The sequence below is a fragment of the Argopecten irradians genome, chromosome 15 (assembly GCF_041381155.1).
Source record: "Argopecten irradians isolate NY chromosome 15, Ai_NY, whole genome shotgun sequence".
Classification (NCBI taxonomy): Eukaryota; Metazoa; Mollusca; class Bivalvia; order Pectinida; family Pectinidae; genus Argopecten; species Argopecten irradians.
Window position 1 is genome coordinate 25,059,537 of NC_091148.1, and position 17,232 is coordinate 25,076,768.

Consider the following 17,232-nt stretch of genomic DNA (forward strand, 5'->3'; position numbering starts at 1 on the left):
TATGATAAAATATTAAAAATCTAATGTAATAAAAATATGAAATAGTAAAATAAGCCATTTGTGTACATATTTTAGCTTCCATCCTCGAATGCCTTGTTTATCTATGTTAGCCCCTGCATCTTCCAGCCGCTTCCATTAAATCTAGACATTAAAACAGAGTACAGGTATGTATGACTGTTGGGATGTAGGTATTCAAGGCTGTTCACTGTGTAACCAGTCCCAAAAGAGGACGTCTGTATATACAAGGCTGGTCTACGCAGAGGCATTCTGTTAGCTGTCCAAATGTAAGAGGTAGTAAACTATATCTATCGTCAAATTATGTTAATAGTCATACTTTGGTCGGCTGTGCGGGTTTGATCCCAGGCCGAAATGCATAATTCCAGTGAGATTCAACGTTCACCTGTGGCTGTGCAACGGCCGACTTACCTAGTTTGTGGTACAGGGTAGAATGTTTGTTTGTTTGATTATTTAACATCCTATTAACCGCTATGGTCATGTAAGGACGGCCTCCCATGTATGCTGTGCGTTGCGTGTATGTTGTACGAGGTGCGTGTTTTGGGAGATTGTGGTATATTCATGTTGTGTCTTCTTGTATAGCGGAACTGTTGTCCTTTTTATAGTGCTATATCATTGAAGCATGTCGCCGAAGACACCAAGCAACAGACCCCAACTGTTAACATTATACTGACAACGGGCGAACCAGTCGTCCCACTCCCTGTATTGTGAGTGCGAAGCAGGAGCTGAAACTACCACTTTTATAGACTTTGGTGTGTCTCGGCAAGGGGACAGAACCCAGAGCCTTCCTCACAGCGGCGAACGCTCAACTCAAGGCCAAAAGTGAAGCGGTGCCAAGGAAGGCATCAGGAAAGACAAAAGGCCCATGGACCTTAACGGTCACTTGAGTTAGAATATATAACGAAACAAATATTAAAACAAATTGTAGACATATAAACACTATATGCTGGGCCTTGAAGTTGGTCGGTGATTTATAAATTTGACTTTTTAGATTATGAAGAGTATTTGTTTCCATCAAACCTGTGAACTTAGAGGTATTCTTTTTTAATTTTAATCATTTGGACCCTGTTTGGTCCTGCCCCTCTGGTCCCCCAGGGGGTCATCGAGGACGGATATGGATGTTAAAATGCTATATCTTAGGCTAATAATTCTAATCAAGTTTGACTAATTTCGTATGAAATTGGGCAAATAATGTTCACAAATATGTTTTTCTTATATAAACTTAAGTAAACTTGACCCCTCCCTAGGGGGTAACACGAGACCGCAAGGTCATATAATTCACAATTTTTATAAAACACCTTAAGACCTTTCCGTCTATAATTATTTGATTCTACTATTTCCAGAATTTTAGAAGATTTTTGAAGTTTTAGCCTATATGACTTTTTTTAGCCCCGCCCCTCTGCCCCTAGGGGGTCGGCCAGGACCAATGTGAATATGATATTAAAATACTATCTCAGGCTAATAATTCTAACCAAGTTTGACTCATTTCCTATGAACATTGAGCAAAAAATGCTCATTAATGTGTTTGTCCTATATAAACTATAGTAAACTTGACCCCTCGGGTCATATAATTTAATATTTTTATAAAACAAACTTTAAGAGTTTGTTTGATTTATTAACGTCCTATTAACAGCTATGGTCATGTAAGGACGGCCTCCCATGTATACGATGTGTTGCGTGTATGTTGTGGGAGGTGCGTTTTTTGGGAGACTGCGGTACATTCATGTTGTGTCCTCTTGTAAAGTGGAACTATTGCCCTTTTTATAGTGCTATATTACTGAAGCATGCCGCCGAAGACACCAAGCAACACACCCCACCCGGTCACATTATACTGACAACGGGCGAACCAGTCGTCCCACTCCCGTTATGCTGAGACCTTTTCATCTAAAGTGTATTTGATTCTACCATTTCCAGAATTTAAGAAGAATATTTTTGCCTATTTGACCTTTTTTGGCCCCGCCCCTCTGGGGTCAGCCTGGACCAATATGGATATGATGTTAAAATGCTATCTCTGGCTAATAATTTTAACAAAGTTTGACTCGTTTGCAATAAAAATTGAGTAAAAAAAGCTCATAAATGTGTTTTTCCTATAAACTATAGTAAATTGACCCCCTCCCCAGAGGAAACGCGAGACCCCAGGGTCATATAATTTACCATTTTTTTGTAAAGGACCTTAAGACCTTAGTGTGCAGTGTATGTTGTGAGAGGTGCGTGTTTTGGGTAGACTGCAGTATATTCATAAATTCATATTGTGTCGTCTTGTATAGTGGAACTGTTGCCCTTTTATAGTGCTATATCACTGAAGCATGCCGCCGAAGACACCAAGCAACACACCCCACCCGTCAAATTATACTGACAACGGGCGAACCAGTCATTCCACTCCCGTTATGCTGAGCGCTTTAGCAGGATTTTGATTTTGTTTATTTGATTAATTAACGTCCTATTAACAGCTTATGGCTATATAAGGACAGCCTCCGATGTTTGCGGTGTGTTGCGTGTATGTTGTGCGAGGAACAGAAACTACCACTTTTATCACTTTTATAGACTTTCGTTTGTCTCGGCCAGTGGACAGAACCTTCCTCACAGGGGTGAGCGCTCAACCAAAGGCCAAACAAAGAGAGACTTTGGGAAGAATAAAGTAAATTAGGAAGAAAGACAAGGGCCCATGGACCTTAACAGTCAACTGACTACCTTGGCAATAATCATATGGGAAATTAATTAGATATAGTGTCATGGTAGCCATCTTCTGCAGTTCAGTGTTTTATGGAAGCTGGTAGGCCTTCTGAATCCATAGGTTGATATAATTGCTGTTAACTAAATTGAGATGTTTCAGTAATTTGTGTTTACATTTTATGATGCAGTTGTTATGTTTTTATCGTATTGTTCATTCTTACCTTGTTCGTAGCCCTTTCTCTAGAAGACAAGTTACGTTGGGGGTCTTCTGCTACTGACTTCTTCAGGCCTAAGTTGACGTTTCGGTTCCTTTCAAAGAAGGGAGGTGTGTAACGGGATTGGTTTTAGTTTTTCTTAATTTTCCTGTCAGTTCGTTTCCTATTTGGTTTAACCTCTCGTTTGTTTAGGCATATGTCTCGCTGATGTTTAAAAATTATTGTAATGTAAACAAGGACATAGTCATTTCAGATCCCTAGTGCCAAATGGAGTTCCACAGTCGTGAAGTAAGTTTTGAATTGTGGAGACGTATGTGTTGATGAAAAAAGACCCATGAAAAAGGAAGTTTGAGCAAAAGAAAGATGGGAGTAACAATTCAAGTAGAGCGGGGCGCAAATGTGTGAATCAGGAATACAGCCTTGACAGATTAGATTAGACTAGTATACACATAATATGGGTGGAGTTTTGCAAAGTAACATTTACCATTTACCATGATATTTTCAGCAATGTTTCCATGGTAACGGAAAAAGTGCAAAAAATGAAAACCTAAAAATAGCAAAAGGTACTACTAGAAGATAAAAAGAATGTGTCTATGAAGTTTTCTTGGAAATATCTCTGCTGGTTTTAGAGTTATGCTCCGGAAATGAACCTGCTACAAAAATATGATATATTTCAGCAATGTTTCCATGGTTACAGAAAAAAGTGCAAAAAGTGAAAACCTTAAAATAGCAAAAGGCACTACTAGACCATAAGAACAATGTGTATATGAAGTTTCAATGGAAATATCTCTGCTGATTTTAGAGTTGTGCTCCGGAAAACGATTCTTCTTACACAAAAATCTGCCATTTTCAGCAATGTTTCTATGGTTACAGAAAAAAGTACAAAAAGTGAAAACCTTAAAATAGCAAAAAGCACTACTTGTTTCATAAGACTCAATGTGTCCTATGGAGTTTCGTGCATACTATCTCAACCGGTTTATACCAGTTATGCTGCGGAAAACGAACTGAACAAAAATATGATATTTTTCAGCAATTGTTTTCATGTTTACGGAAAAAGTGCAAAAAAATGAAAACCTAAAAATAGCAAAAGGCACATACTATACCAAAAGAACAATGTGTCTATTGAACGAGATATGGATGAAATAATCTCTGCTGGTCTCTTCTACGAAGTGAAAGGACTCTTTGGTGTTCAAATTATTTAGGTCAAATGGCGTTTTTCGAAGTCAGTCCTTCTGATTGACCGGTTATTCAGATTTTGTGTACTTGGGATATTAATTGATCAAGCCTGGCCGTGTTTTGCAGGTATGTTCGCGTGACCGCTATTACGATTGAACTTGTTGAGTGAGCCGACGGTTACATTTTTACTCTCGCTTACTTAGGGTACAACCTCGGGCGGAAGCGACGAATCACCGAAAGCGGACCGAAAGCTGAATCGGATTTTAATCTTTTAAGTATAAAAATGATATTTTCTTTGTATAAATAACGTAATATAATGTGTTTTCATACATACATGACCAATAAACGGTCATGTATACATATATACATGACCAATAAACGGTCATGTATATAAATACCAACGGACCGAATTGGACCTTAACGAAGTCGTTTTAATAATCTTTTAGGTAAAAAATGAAAATTTATCTGTATAAATAACGTAATATAATGTGTTTTTCATATATACATGACCAATAAACGGTCATGCAATATAAAATATTATCGGACCGAAACGGAGTCGTGTTATAATCATATTTAAAGTATAGAATTATATTTCCTTATGTATCGGACCGTGGTAGTCGTGTTATAATCTTTTAAGTATAGAATTATATTTCTCTGTATAATGTAATATAATGTGTTTCATTTATTCTGACCAATACAGTCATGTATATATAATCGTATTTCTATGATAACAGAATTTGCAGACTCTGTTGATGTATGATCTTGAAAGCCATGTTTAACGTTTCCTAAAGGATACATAATGGAACTAATTTCTATTTGGAAATATTGTTTTTTGTATTACAAGTGAAATCGGCAGTGTATCGGGTTGTTTTGTTATCTGGTATAGTAGATACAGTCCTAGGCCTGATCCATAATTGCCAATTTTAGTATATATATTTGTCTTGTATGTATGTGAATTCTACATCTATAACTCATTAATTTATTTTAGTTTGTTTTAGTATATATGTGAATCTAAATTCTGATATTTACAAGTCTGTTTGTAATGTAACAAACCAGAGAAACGAAAACTTTTAATGTATTGATTAAATGTAAAAAATAAAACTAAACGGCTAAAGATACCAAGTGGAGAATTGAATTTATTGTTGTGTATAATTACTAGGTAAAACGATTTAATATTCCAAAATTTTGTTTGTTTGTTGTTTGATTATAATAACGTCCTATTAACAGCTATGGTCATGTAAGGACGGCCTCCCATGTATGCGGTGTCGCTGCGTGTGATGTTGTGCGAGGGGCACCGTGTTCGGGGTTGGTGTAACCGGGTGACTGCGGAATATTCACTGTTGTGGTCTTCTTGTTTAGAGGAACTGTGTTTGCCCTTTTTTATAGTGCTTATATCACTGAAGCATGCCGCCGAAGTACACCGAAGCAACACACCCACACCGGTCACATTATACTGACAACCGGGCATAATCCAGTCGTCCCACTCCCTTTAATGCTGAGCGCTAAGCAGGTAGCAGAAAGAAAGTATAGAAACTACCACTTTTATAGACTTTGGTGTGTCTCGGCCAGGGGACAGAACCCAGAGCCTTCCTCACAGGGGCGAACGCTCAACTCAAGGCCAAAGTGAGGGCGGTGCCAAGGGAGGCATTAGGAAAGATAAAGTAAGTTAGGAAGAAGAGAAAAGATAAGATCCTAAATTTAGTCGCCTTTTACGATCATGCAATAGGGGCAGCAGGTACAATTCTAACGCCCTACCTGCAGGGCAATATAGATATCATTTTGCATGTACAAATATTTAGTATTGATGATTATTCTACGTTCTTTTTTTTATATATGTGTCTAGAGAACGCAATGAAAATGATTTGTTATCTAATGTTAACTTTATTCTATTTTCACTTTTTCAGGGGTCATGAGGCTCTCACCAAATAAACAAATTTCCATAAATAATTTTGTATGTTTCAGAATTAACATGGCACCCACCTCCCTTTATAGATAATATATATTATCATATGAATTGGTATATATTGCGTATTTTCGAGTTTCATGGGGCTCTTTGGGAAAAGTGGGTGGCCCTTAAAAGGGCCTTTTGGATGCTTCTTTGTGCTTTCAGCGGCGGCTCATGGAGACATCTTCGTATTCTGGAGGCGTACTTTCTTCATGCCGGTGTTCCTTGTAGTAATCTCGGTTGTTTTCCAGGTGTACCAAGTCGGCTTAAAAACTGCCGGGAAGTGGATATCTGGAAACCGCACGAAGTCCCGGCCAAACTTCTGTGAGAGGAGGGGCTTTGATTTTCTTTCACTGTAGGTCAAACGAAGCCTTGGTCAGCCCTGGTGCCTTGAAAGTACCCCTTGGTTGTACTCTCTGAATCGCTGTGGTCCGGATCGTGCTGTAAGCTAGTTCTAGCTTGTGAAGATCCATCGTGGTCATTTAAATACTGGTTACAGTTTCAAACTGTCACTTCGCTGCCGGTTGCGCATAGCATATTAAAACACAAACTGTACAGTCTATTTACACAAGTACTGGTAGCATTTATATATTTTGACTTGCATGGTTACATGCCAAACGTAATTTAATTGTCATTCTCCTCAATCTTAAGAACATATTCACAGTTCTCATTCACTATAAAAAAATTTGTAGTTTGAGACGGCTTTCAGTCGCCCCTGTAATTCATATATACAACATTACACATAGTTCGTGCTTGGTTTAAATAATGCCACTTAACACATTAAAAGGGGAGGCAGTAATCCCCAGTTTATTCGTGCTGAATTAATTGTTGCAGAGCTGTGGCGGGACAAATTACCCCAGACAGCAGATACAACTAGTTCGTCATATTCAGCGTGGTATCACGTATGGTGGTCAACCGAAGCCTTGATCAGTAGTGGATTTAAATGCATCTCCGTCTATTTTGTTTGTTTGTTTGATTAATTAACGTCCTATGGTCATGTAAGGACGGCCTCCCATGTATGGAATGTGTCGCGTGTATGTAGTGCGAGGTGAGTGTTTTGGGAGACTGCGGTATGTTCGTGTTGTGTCTTCTTGTATAGTGGAACTTTTGCCCTTTTTATAGTGCTAATGCATCTCAGTCTAAAGAATCATCTCAGAATAAAATTGCTATATTGAAATGTAATAATTCTATATACATATTGTCAATATGTTTTCTCTGTATCTGACTACGAAAAGAGAAATAGAGTTATACATGTACATGTAAATACATTTGAATTTGAATACACGTGTACCAAATTAAACAGTGCTGGGTACATAACTACACAAAGCTTCTGTTTTTATACAAAACGTTGACGTTATTATATAATTATTTAAGATAAATAAAATAAGCTCAATCTGACTTGGTTTTAGGTGCATTAAAATTTCATAATCTTCCTCTGTTCGTCTATCGTTTTAATGAACGAACTGGTATTATTCGTACTTTTCCTCTGTTCGTTTCCCTTACTGATCATTATCAGAAATATCCTAGTGTCTTATACTGGTAGTATATGTATTTGTATCAAGGATCCGCATTTATAAATCCTAGATTTGTATCATTCCTGTAAATACCATGTAATATACAAAAGATAACTGGAACTCATGATCATGCAAGCTATATTTACTCTTTCTCACTACATATAGTTACATATAGACCCTTACAATCTTGTACAACTATATTTCATTCATCCTACACTACACTTACATTCAAACACTCTCTTACTTGAATTTTTCCCATCAGTACATTATATTCACATGTACAATCTTTCTTACTTATTAAGCATGGTATTATATTTATCCATTGATTTAAACATATTTTATTTGCACATTATATACAAATGGGATTTGACACAGGTTGTAAACTTATAATCCGTCTTCTCTCGTAAAAATATAGATGATATATACATATGACCGCAAATATTTATCAAATTGATGACTGGATAACGTATCAAAACTAGCTTTAAGATAAAATTTACAATGTAGTTCAGGCATGATGAAATTTCTATGTACCGTCATGTCTATATAAAATAAAATTACTGTAAAATACTGAATCAATTTGTAAGTAAAATCATAAAATGAATAAAACGTCTAATATAAGAAATACATCTTTGTTCAAACTCATTCAACAGTAAATTTATGTACGATCCATTGAGTTAAGTCCTAGTACATGTATATGTATCCAGAAATGAAAAATTACGAACAGCTGGTTAGTAAGTTATTAAAATGGGTAAATACATATTAGGTAAATATAGAAATGCTGGTTAGAAAAAGAAAGTTATTAAAATGGGTGCAATACATATTAGGTGATCAACAAATTACACAAAAAACGGGTAGTAAAATGGGTGATTACATATTAGGTGATCAACAAAATTGACACAGAAAACTTCCGTCTATATAACACTTTCTGAAGCATTCGATACATAAAAACACCACATTTATCCATACATATTGGTGTAGATATTTAAATTCAGATATTTTATTATTATCTTTTATATATGTGTCTATTAATAGTTAATCGATTATCGCGAAATTTAATATAGAGACAATGAAGATATCATCAAAAACGTTTAGTTGCCGTAATATATTGAGTGACTTTAGATAAAATCTAAAATAAGAAAACATTTTTTAGAACATCCAAAATGGCAACAAATAAAGTAAACATGTAAATGCTAAACGTTCCTTTCTACTACGGGAAGCAATTAGCATTTTGCGTCTAAATAATGTCTTCTCTTCAAATAGGGACGCTTATCTTATTGTTTTAGAAATTGTTCGGACAATAACGTGTACGCAACACACCGCATGCATGGGAGGCCGTCCTTACATGACCATAGCTGTTAATAGGACGTTAATTAATCAAACAAACAAAAGTGTGTACTCGAGTGTGATCAGGTATATTGCTAAACAATCTCCAGGTGTGAATTTAGGGTACACACGCCAATCCACCTGTCACAGCATCACGGGGGTTTGTGATTTCGGGCACCCTAATTGGCACGCGCGGTTAGTTGGTAGTATTTGACGCAGGTATGGTTTCCCATCAAAACATCAAAAATGTGTTGCCGATGTCTTTTTATAGTTGAGAGCAAAAATTAGCTTGCGTATCTATATAACGTTTTTATAACATTAAAGGAAGTAATTTATTGCTTTTTTAGACGGAAAGAATATTGTTTGTTTTTGATTTCCACGTATTGTTCTTTCTTCATATCCAATCAAAATTCACGTGAAAATATAATTTCTCTATAAGATAAATTGACTTGTGCTAAAAAATTAAACAGCCTAAATGGCCATGTGGTGATTGCAAATTAAACACTCATGGTGTTGAAAGTTTATTATGCGAATCGTGTGATACATGGTACCATTCTAAGTATCAGTTTGTTACTACCAACCAGTTTGCGGCTTTATCGTCTTCGCCAGAAGCATACATTCGCAGATCATGTCGTTCCACAGGACTCGAGTTCGATTACCTTCATGGACTTGCCCAACTGAAATCGGTAAGTTATCTAAGTTACTTTTTATGAGAATGTAAGCAGATATCATAGTAAACAAATTATGAAATTAATTATTTCCTGTTGATAAATAATATCACGAATTTAGATTGAAAAAAAAATTACAAAATTAATTTTCAAAGCAATGTTTATCTGCTTGCATTCCATTCAAACCTTAAATATATGTATTATCGAAATGATAATAATGCATGGTGTTTCGGAAAATATGTTCCGACATTGATGCTAATAAAACCCATCCAAGCGCCGAAAGGTCCAGCGATATTAATCTTTACAAATACAGACATTTTCTATTATATTATAATTTAGGAAATTTTCGGAAATGACATTTTAATGCTTAACGTCATCTGGACATACGACAATAAAATGCCAGAATGTCTCGTTTATTTTGCGGGTATTTAAAAACAACTTTTTAGTTCTCTATATATTGCTATCCGTAATGTTTTATTTTGAAAGTATTCTTTAAAGGACAATTCAGTCTAAGAGAACATTAAAATTTGTATATATATATCAGATAAAACAATTTCTAATGAAATTAGATCAGTCAGTTTTACTGTGATATGCCTGAAACGCCTATGGTGGTGACACGTGTGTGAAATATTCAAACTTGCTCGCTGTCCGCCATTACACACTGTGTCGAACTTCTTGTATGCCGAACCCTGTCCCTTGCTCGTAAAGTAATGCAACTTTTGGCTAGAACTGCTCAAATCGCTCTGACAGTAGTGTGTTTACCTTATTAGGTGAACTGTCTTGCCTAAAAATCATTTTATCACCTTCTCAGTGGTTATGTAAGTTCATTTGTTTAACGTGCGTGACTTTGGCTCGGGTATGGGTACAGAGTTAATATTGTACCTGCTTAATCGTATTGATCAACGATTTGCAATTACTACGGTATCAATTAAAATACTAAATAATGACGTGGAATTTGTCAATATTTTTATGTTATATTGTTCATAAGAAATGTAGAACAATACATTTATGCTATATTTTGCTTATTGTTATGTAAAAGAATTTGCCTGAGTGAATTGTCTCTTTAAATATTGTATTTCGAACAAATACTGGTATCGTAAATCGTGCATTTATGTATTTTTCATGAAGTAGTTTAGAGTTTTTGCATTTTCTGAAACCACCTGTATTTGTTATCCAGTATGTTGGTATGTTTGATATATTAGAGAGATTTATTAAGGGATATTTTGCATATATTAGAGAGATTAATTACACGGGAATAATTATGTTGAAATATATTAGAGAGATTAATTGCGGGAATATGTTTGATATAATACAGAGATTAATTACGGGAATATGTTGAATATATTGGAGAGATTAATTACACGGGAATAATTTAGATATATTAGAGAGATTAGTGGATGAAATAGTAAGACGTTTGATGGATAATTATTTATTTAAAAACTTCACTCCAAACGGCCCTCGGCATTACAGATCTTAAACACCATGTCAGTAAGCTAGAAGACAGGATTGATGACCTTGAACAATATTCAAGGCGTAACTGCCTCAAATTCCGAGGCATTCCTGAATCTAAGGAAGAGGATACCGACCAAGTGATAAATAAAATCATGCAATGAGACTCTGGGTGTCATGGTTGAGTCCTCAGATATCAGCCGCTCCCACAGGGTGGGAGTCCTTAACTCGCAAATTACACCCTCGGGATATGATTTGGTGCCCGCTTCAGTATCATTTCTTTAGATAACGAGCCCATGTTTATGATATTTAAATAATTTGACCTTTTTAATACTCGGAAAGCACAGGAAATGAAACATGGCCAAAAGTCGCCCATCTTCTCAAAATGAAAGCCCTTCAAGACAAAAATCCGAGGAAAGGCTTGGTATTCTTGACTTATATGACAAGTATACATTGAAAAAGCATATAAGTTTTGATTTCTGGCTCACTTGGAACAGAAGAAGATAGGATAGTGTGTAAGAGGAAACGATGGCCAATAAAATCTTCAGTTTCTTCTTTTTCATAGACCTTAGCGCCAATCGACCTGATACCTCTCTCCTGACTCTATAGAAGATCACATCACACAGACTCTAGCTAAAACGCTAGCTCGAAATGGTTCTACATGTTAGTTGGTTCTACAGCAATGTGGTGATGGAGACATGCATGGACTCTGTCTCAAGATACTTCTGACTTGATAAAACGCATGAGATACCACTTACATCAAGTAGTACACACCCCTATCTAGACCTATATGAATATAATTCTATACTAGTATTACTTAATCATCATTAATTTTGACTGTTACTTTTGATTATATCTAGTTAATTAGACAACTCACTTTCCTGTAATTTAATTTTCAATTTAAGGTGTATGCACTCAACAAGATAATTATGATAATCATCCTATTGAATAAATTTGAAATTTACTATTTACAGGGAAATAATGACACAATGTAGAAGTTTTGTGTCTACATAAGCTCATTATACATTGTCATTTATTATTTACTAATGTCATTGGGTAATTTGTACTGACTGTAATAAAAGGTGACACAACTTCCTCTAGTGGTTTCCCTTACCGGTTTCCTTTCTATAACATATAATAGATGTATATTACAATGTTTGTATTCGTCAAATTGGATATTGTAATTGTTGAACTCTCTAAATTTATTATCATTTTATAGTCATATACAAATATGGAAATTCCCTATGTGAGCTATATCCCACTCATCTGAAAAAAACATCCTAATATACTATTATATAACTTATATATGTAACTCACTATTCGGAGGACGCGAGTTAAATATCCTTTTTCTTTTAGACCTTAATTCAGAACTCTGGACTCAATTAAAATGTTTTGAAATTAACGTTACAATCTAAAAGGCGACAACCTAAGCTCTTATCTGATGTTTGATCATCCGAACAATCTCCATCCTCAATCCGCCTCTTTACATTATGTACATGGAAGTTTTTCATGCAAAGGTAACACAAATGTATATATTATTAATATTGTATATAATAATGTGTCTAAACATTTATCTTGGTGTAGCTATATTATCAATTAATGAATGCCCTATCGGAACCCCACCGAAATTATGTGGAAGTAGTTGTGGTCACTGACAGTCACCTCATGCTGTTTTTGAGAAATCTCACCATTTTGACAATGGATAAAATCTACATGTATACAGTCAATACGATTGACTTGCATGGGGCATCTGCCAGTGGCTTTACTTCCACTGTAGGAATTATATCAGAACACATATATAGTTTTCAATTATGTACATGTATTATTCCTTTCCTCTCTTTATCCGACGATACTGAAAGATACACAATTTTCTACTCCATATTCTTCTCAAATGATCATTTCTCACTTATTGCTATCTGTTAATTATAACCATGTGTATGGATGTAGACAAAAAATCCAGGGTCCTTTACGCAGTCTTGATACATGCATGCCTCAACATCCGATCAGTACGTAACAAGCTTGATGTTATTGAAGCAGAACCTTAATAATAAAGATATCATTTGCTTAACTGAAAGCCATTTAAATGATACAGTAATTGATTCTGGATTTATACCTTGAAAATTTTCTTCAAAACTTTCTTAGAAAGGACCGACACCTGCGAACCGGGGGTGGCATTTTCAAATATATCATAAGGAAAATGTCATTGTAAAGAGAAGGGAGGTTTTTGAGACAAATGAATTTAGAAGTATTGTGGACTGTAAATTGTAATTTGGAAACAGTAAGGTAATTTTAGGTTGTTATATATAGACCTCCAGATAGTAATAATTGACTACTGGAGATAAACTTGATACTATGCTTGATCATGTTACTGATGACTCGAAACAAATAAATGCTGATATTATTATCACCGGTGATATCAATGTAAATATGCTCACCATACAGCCTAATTCCACTTTTAGTAGACTCCTCAGCAAATATAATATGACAAACTTTGTAAATGAATTTTACAAGAGTAACACCTGATTCCTCTACCTCAATTGACATTGTTCTTTCAAATAACAATACCATTGTTAAAAATACACATATAATACCTCCGATATGCAGTGATCATTCTGTTATTAATTTCAGTTTTTGACATTCTGTTTTTAAAACAACATACATATGCTAAAAAACATTTATCTCTATAACGAAGCGGATGTTGTCAAGATGAATCAAATGATAAATAATATTGACTGGGTAAGTATTGGTGAATACCATGATGTAGATAGTTTCAATTCCATACTTAGTGATACTATAAATAGGGTTATGAATGAATGTATACCTCAAAAGAAAAATAACTGTAAGACCTAATGACAAGCCATGGATGACAGGTGAGAATTAGGCTAAAAATTAGACAGAGGAATAGAGTTCATAAAAAAAGCAGTTCAAACTAATAATCCAGTTCACTGGGAAATTTTTAGAAATCTTAGAAATGAAACCATAACTTTGATTCTTAATGCAAAATCTGTATATTTGGATAAGTTAGAAAAATCTTTAAAGGATATAAATACTTCTTCGTTTAAATGGTGGAAAACTGCAAAAACTCTACTTAAGTTCAATAATAAACACTCTATAATCCACCATTAAATTATAATAATTCTTTCTTGTTCCATCCTATAGATAAAGCCGAAGGTCTTGTTGACTATTTTACATCAATATCAACTTCTTCTGATAATATTGATCCTTTGCTTGCTGTCCCAGAATCTCCTAACATACTTGATAATATTTTAATTCAGGAACAGGAAGTCAGAGATCAATTAATTATAATAAATGGAAATAAACCTGCTGGCTCTGATGGCATAATACCTAAGGTCCTGAAACTTCTTTTATCATCAATTGTTACACCCTTTAACTATTTTATTTCAACAAAACATTATCAACTAGCTTTGTTCCTTCGTCTTGGAAACTTTCTTATATAAATTCTATTTATAAAGGCAAAGGTAGTGATAATGACATTTCAAATTACCGACCAATTTCAATTACATCTTGTCTTAGTAAAATATTAGAAAAGATTATCTTCAAACATTTATACAATCATCTTGTTGAACATGAAATGTTATCAAAATTCCAATCAGGATTTATTCGAGGAGACTCAACTATTTATCAATTACTCTCAATGTATGACACATTTATAAAAAAAATTAGATGAGGGGCTAGAAACTAGATCTATTTTTTGTGATATTAGCAAAGCCTTTGATCGGGTTTGGCACCCCGGATTACTTTATAAGCTTGAACTGTATGGTGTTAAAGGTAATGTCTTAAATTGGTTTAAAAGTTATCTAGATAATCGTCAACACAAAGTTATAACTGAAGGTTTCTCCTCTTCATATCGTCAGGTAAGTGCAGGTGTCCTCCAGGGCTCAGTTCTCGGTCCTTTTCTTTTTCTAATCTATATAAATGACATAACTGATTGTATAACAAATGATAAAAGAATATTTGCAGATGATACCTCTCTTTTTAAGGTCACAGACATTTCTCCTTTAGATACAGCAAATAGTTTATCTGAGGACCTTGAAAATATAGATAAATGGTCTAAAAAATGGGATATTAAATTCAACCCAGATAAAAACAGAATAGCTTACTTTCAGTCGCAAAAGAAATATTATATGTCCAGATGTCTTATTCCAAAATGAGGTTATCAAAAATGTCAAAAACCACAAAACATCTAGGCTTATTTCTTTCTGAGGATGGTAAATGGCACCACCATATTCACTACATTTACAAAAAAGCTTGTAATCGTATAAACCTTTTAAAAACTGTTAAATATAAATTGAGTCGAAAATCTTTAACTAATATATATGTTTCATATATTAGACCAATATTAGAATATGGTGATATCTTGTTTGATAATTGTACACAACAGGAAGCATTACTTCTAGAATCTATTCAAATAGAGGCTGCCCGAATTATCACTGGACTGCGTAAGGGAACATCTCATTATAAACTTTACTCAGAACTTGGCTGGGATACACTTGACACAAGGCGCAAAAAACATAGACTTGTCCTTCTTTATAAAATTTTATCAGGAACTGCTCCCTCCTATCTAAACGAATTAATTGAGCAATACTTTAATAACGAAAACCCATATTTGTTAAGAAATGAAAGATTATTTGCAATTCCTTTTAGTAGATCTACCATTTATGCTAATAGTTTTATTCCAAAAACTCTGAAAGAATATAATGAACTTGCACTTAGATTTGATTTTAACCAATATCACCTCTATTAACCAATTTAAAAAACTTCTAAACCAGAATATTAGTGATATTACACCCACAGATAATGCTAAGTACAAAACTTTTTTAAATTCAGGCAAAAGGAAAGATAATATTCTGATATGTCAATTACGGAACTGCTGTAGTAATTTAAACTTTGATCTTTATAATGATCACTTAGCAGAATCACCATTGTGCGAGTGTGGTAATGCTTATGAAACCACTGAACATTACTTCTTCTCCTGTAGTAATTACAATGAACAGCGCAGAACTCTCCAAAATAAGTTAATAAATTTTACTCGTAACCATTTTGACCTTCAAATACTTTTGTCAGGCTGTAATGATTGTAATAATGAAACAAACTTGAATATCTTTCAGTGTACAATAGATTTTGTAAGGGCTACTAATAGATTTCATAACATATAACCACCATCATAATAACTTCTAATTATATGATTCACCAATAACTTTGAAGAATTGATTAACTAATCGTGGTTAAAGATACCATACCTTAATTAATAAAATTAGTGTTCTGAAAAACACTTCTATAATAGCATCTGTTCCGATGGGCATTTATCATTTATTAGTTGTAAATTTTACGTATTATTATATAAATTGTCATACTTTTTAAAATATATGAATAATACATTTATCTTAGCTACATATCTGTTTAGGTAATTGTTGCCCCTGCAGGTAGGGCATTAGAATTGTACCTGCTGCCCCTATTGCATGATCGTAAAAAGGCGACTAAATTTAGGATCTTATCTTTTCTCTTCTTCCTAACTGACTTTATCCTTCCTAATGCCTCCCTTGGCACCGCCTCACTTTTGGCCTTGAGTTGAGCGTTCGCCCCTGTGAGGAAGGCTCTGGGTTCTGTCCCCTGGCCGAGACACACCAAAGTCTATAAAAGTGGTAGTTTCTCTGCTCCTGCTTAGCGTTCAGCATTCAGGGAGTGGGACGACTGGTTCGCCCGTTGTCAGTATAATGTGATCGGGTGGGGTGTGTTGCTTGGTGTCTTCGGCGGCATGCTTCAGTGATATAGCACTATAAAAAGGGCAACAGTTCCACTATACAAAAAGACACAACACGAACATACCGCAGTCTCCCAGTACACTCACCTCGCACAACATACACGCAACACACCGCATACATGGGAGGCCGTCCTTACATTACCTTAGCTGTTAATAGGACGTTAATAAATCAAACAAACAAACAAGGTAATTGTTAAAATTAATGCATGTGTCATGACAAGTATAAATTTAGACCAAACTTTATTTCAATATTCTGCAACATTTTATCTTTTAAATCATATACATGAATACAGCAGCCATGGTAGAATTTCTGAATCCCATTGGTGGATGACCATCGGCTTGTTAGCCACATGGACTTTCTGGTCTGTAGGCTGCTGCATTCTCATTTCTTTATTATTATGCTTTTTGAAAAACAAAATTACTATCTATAATCTCATTAATAATATATGATATATTGTCATGACTTATGAAA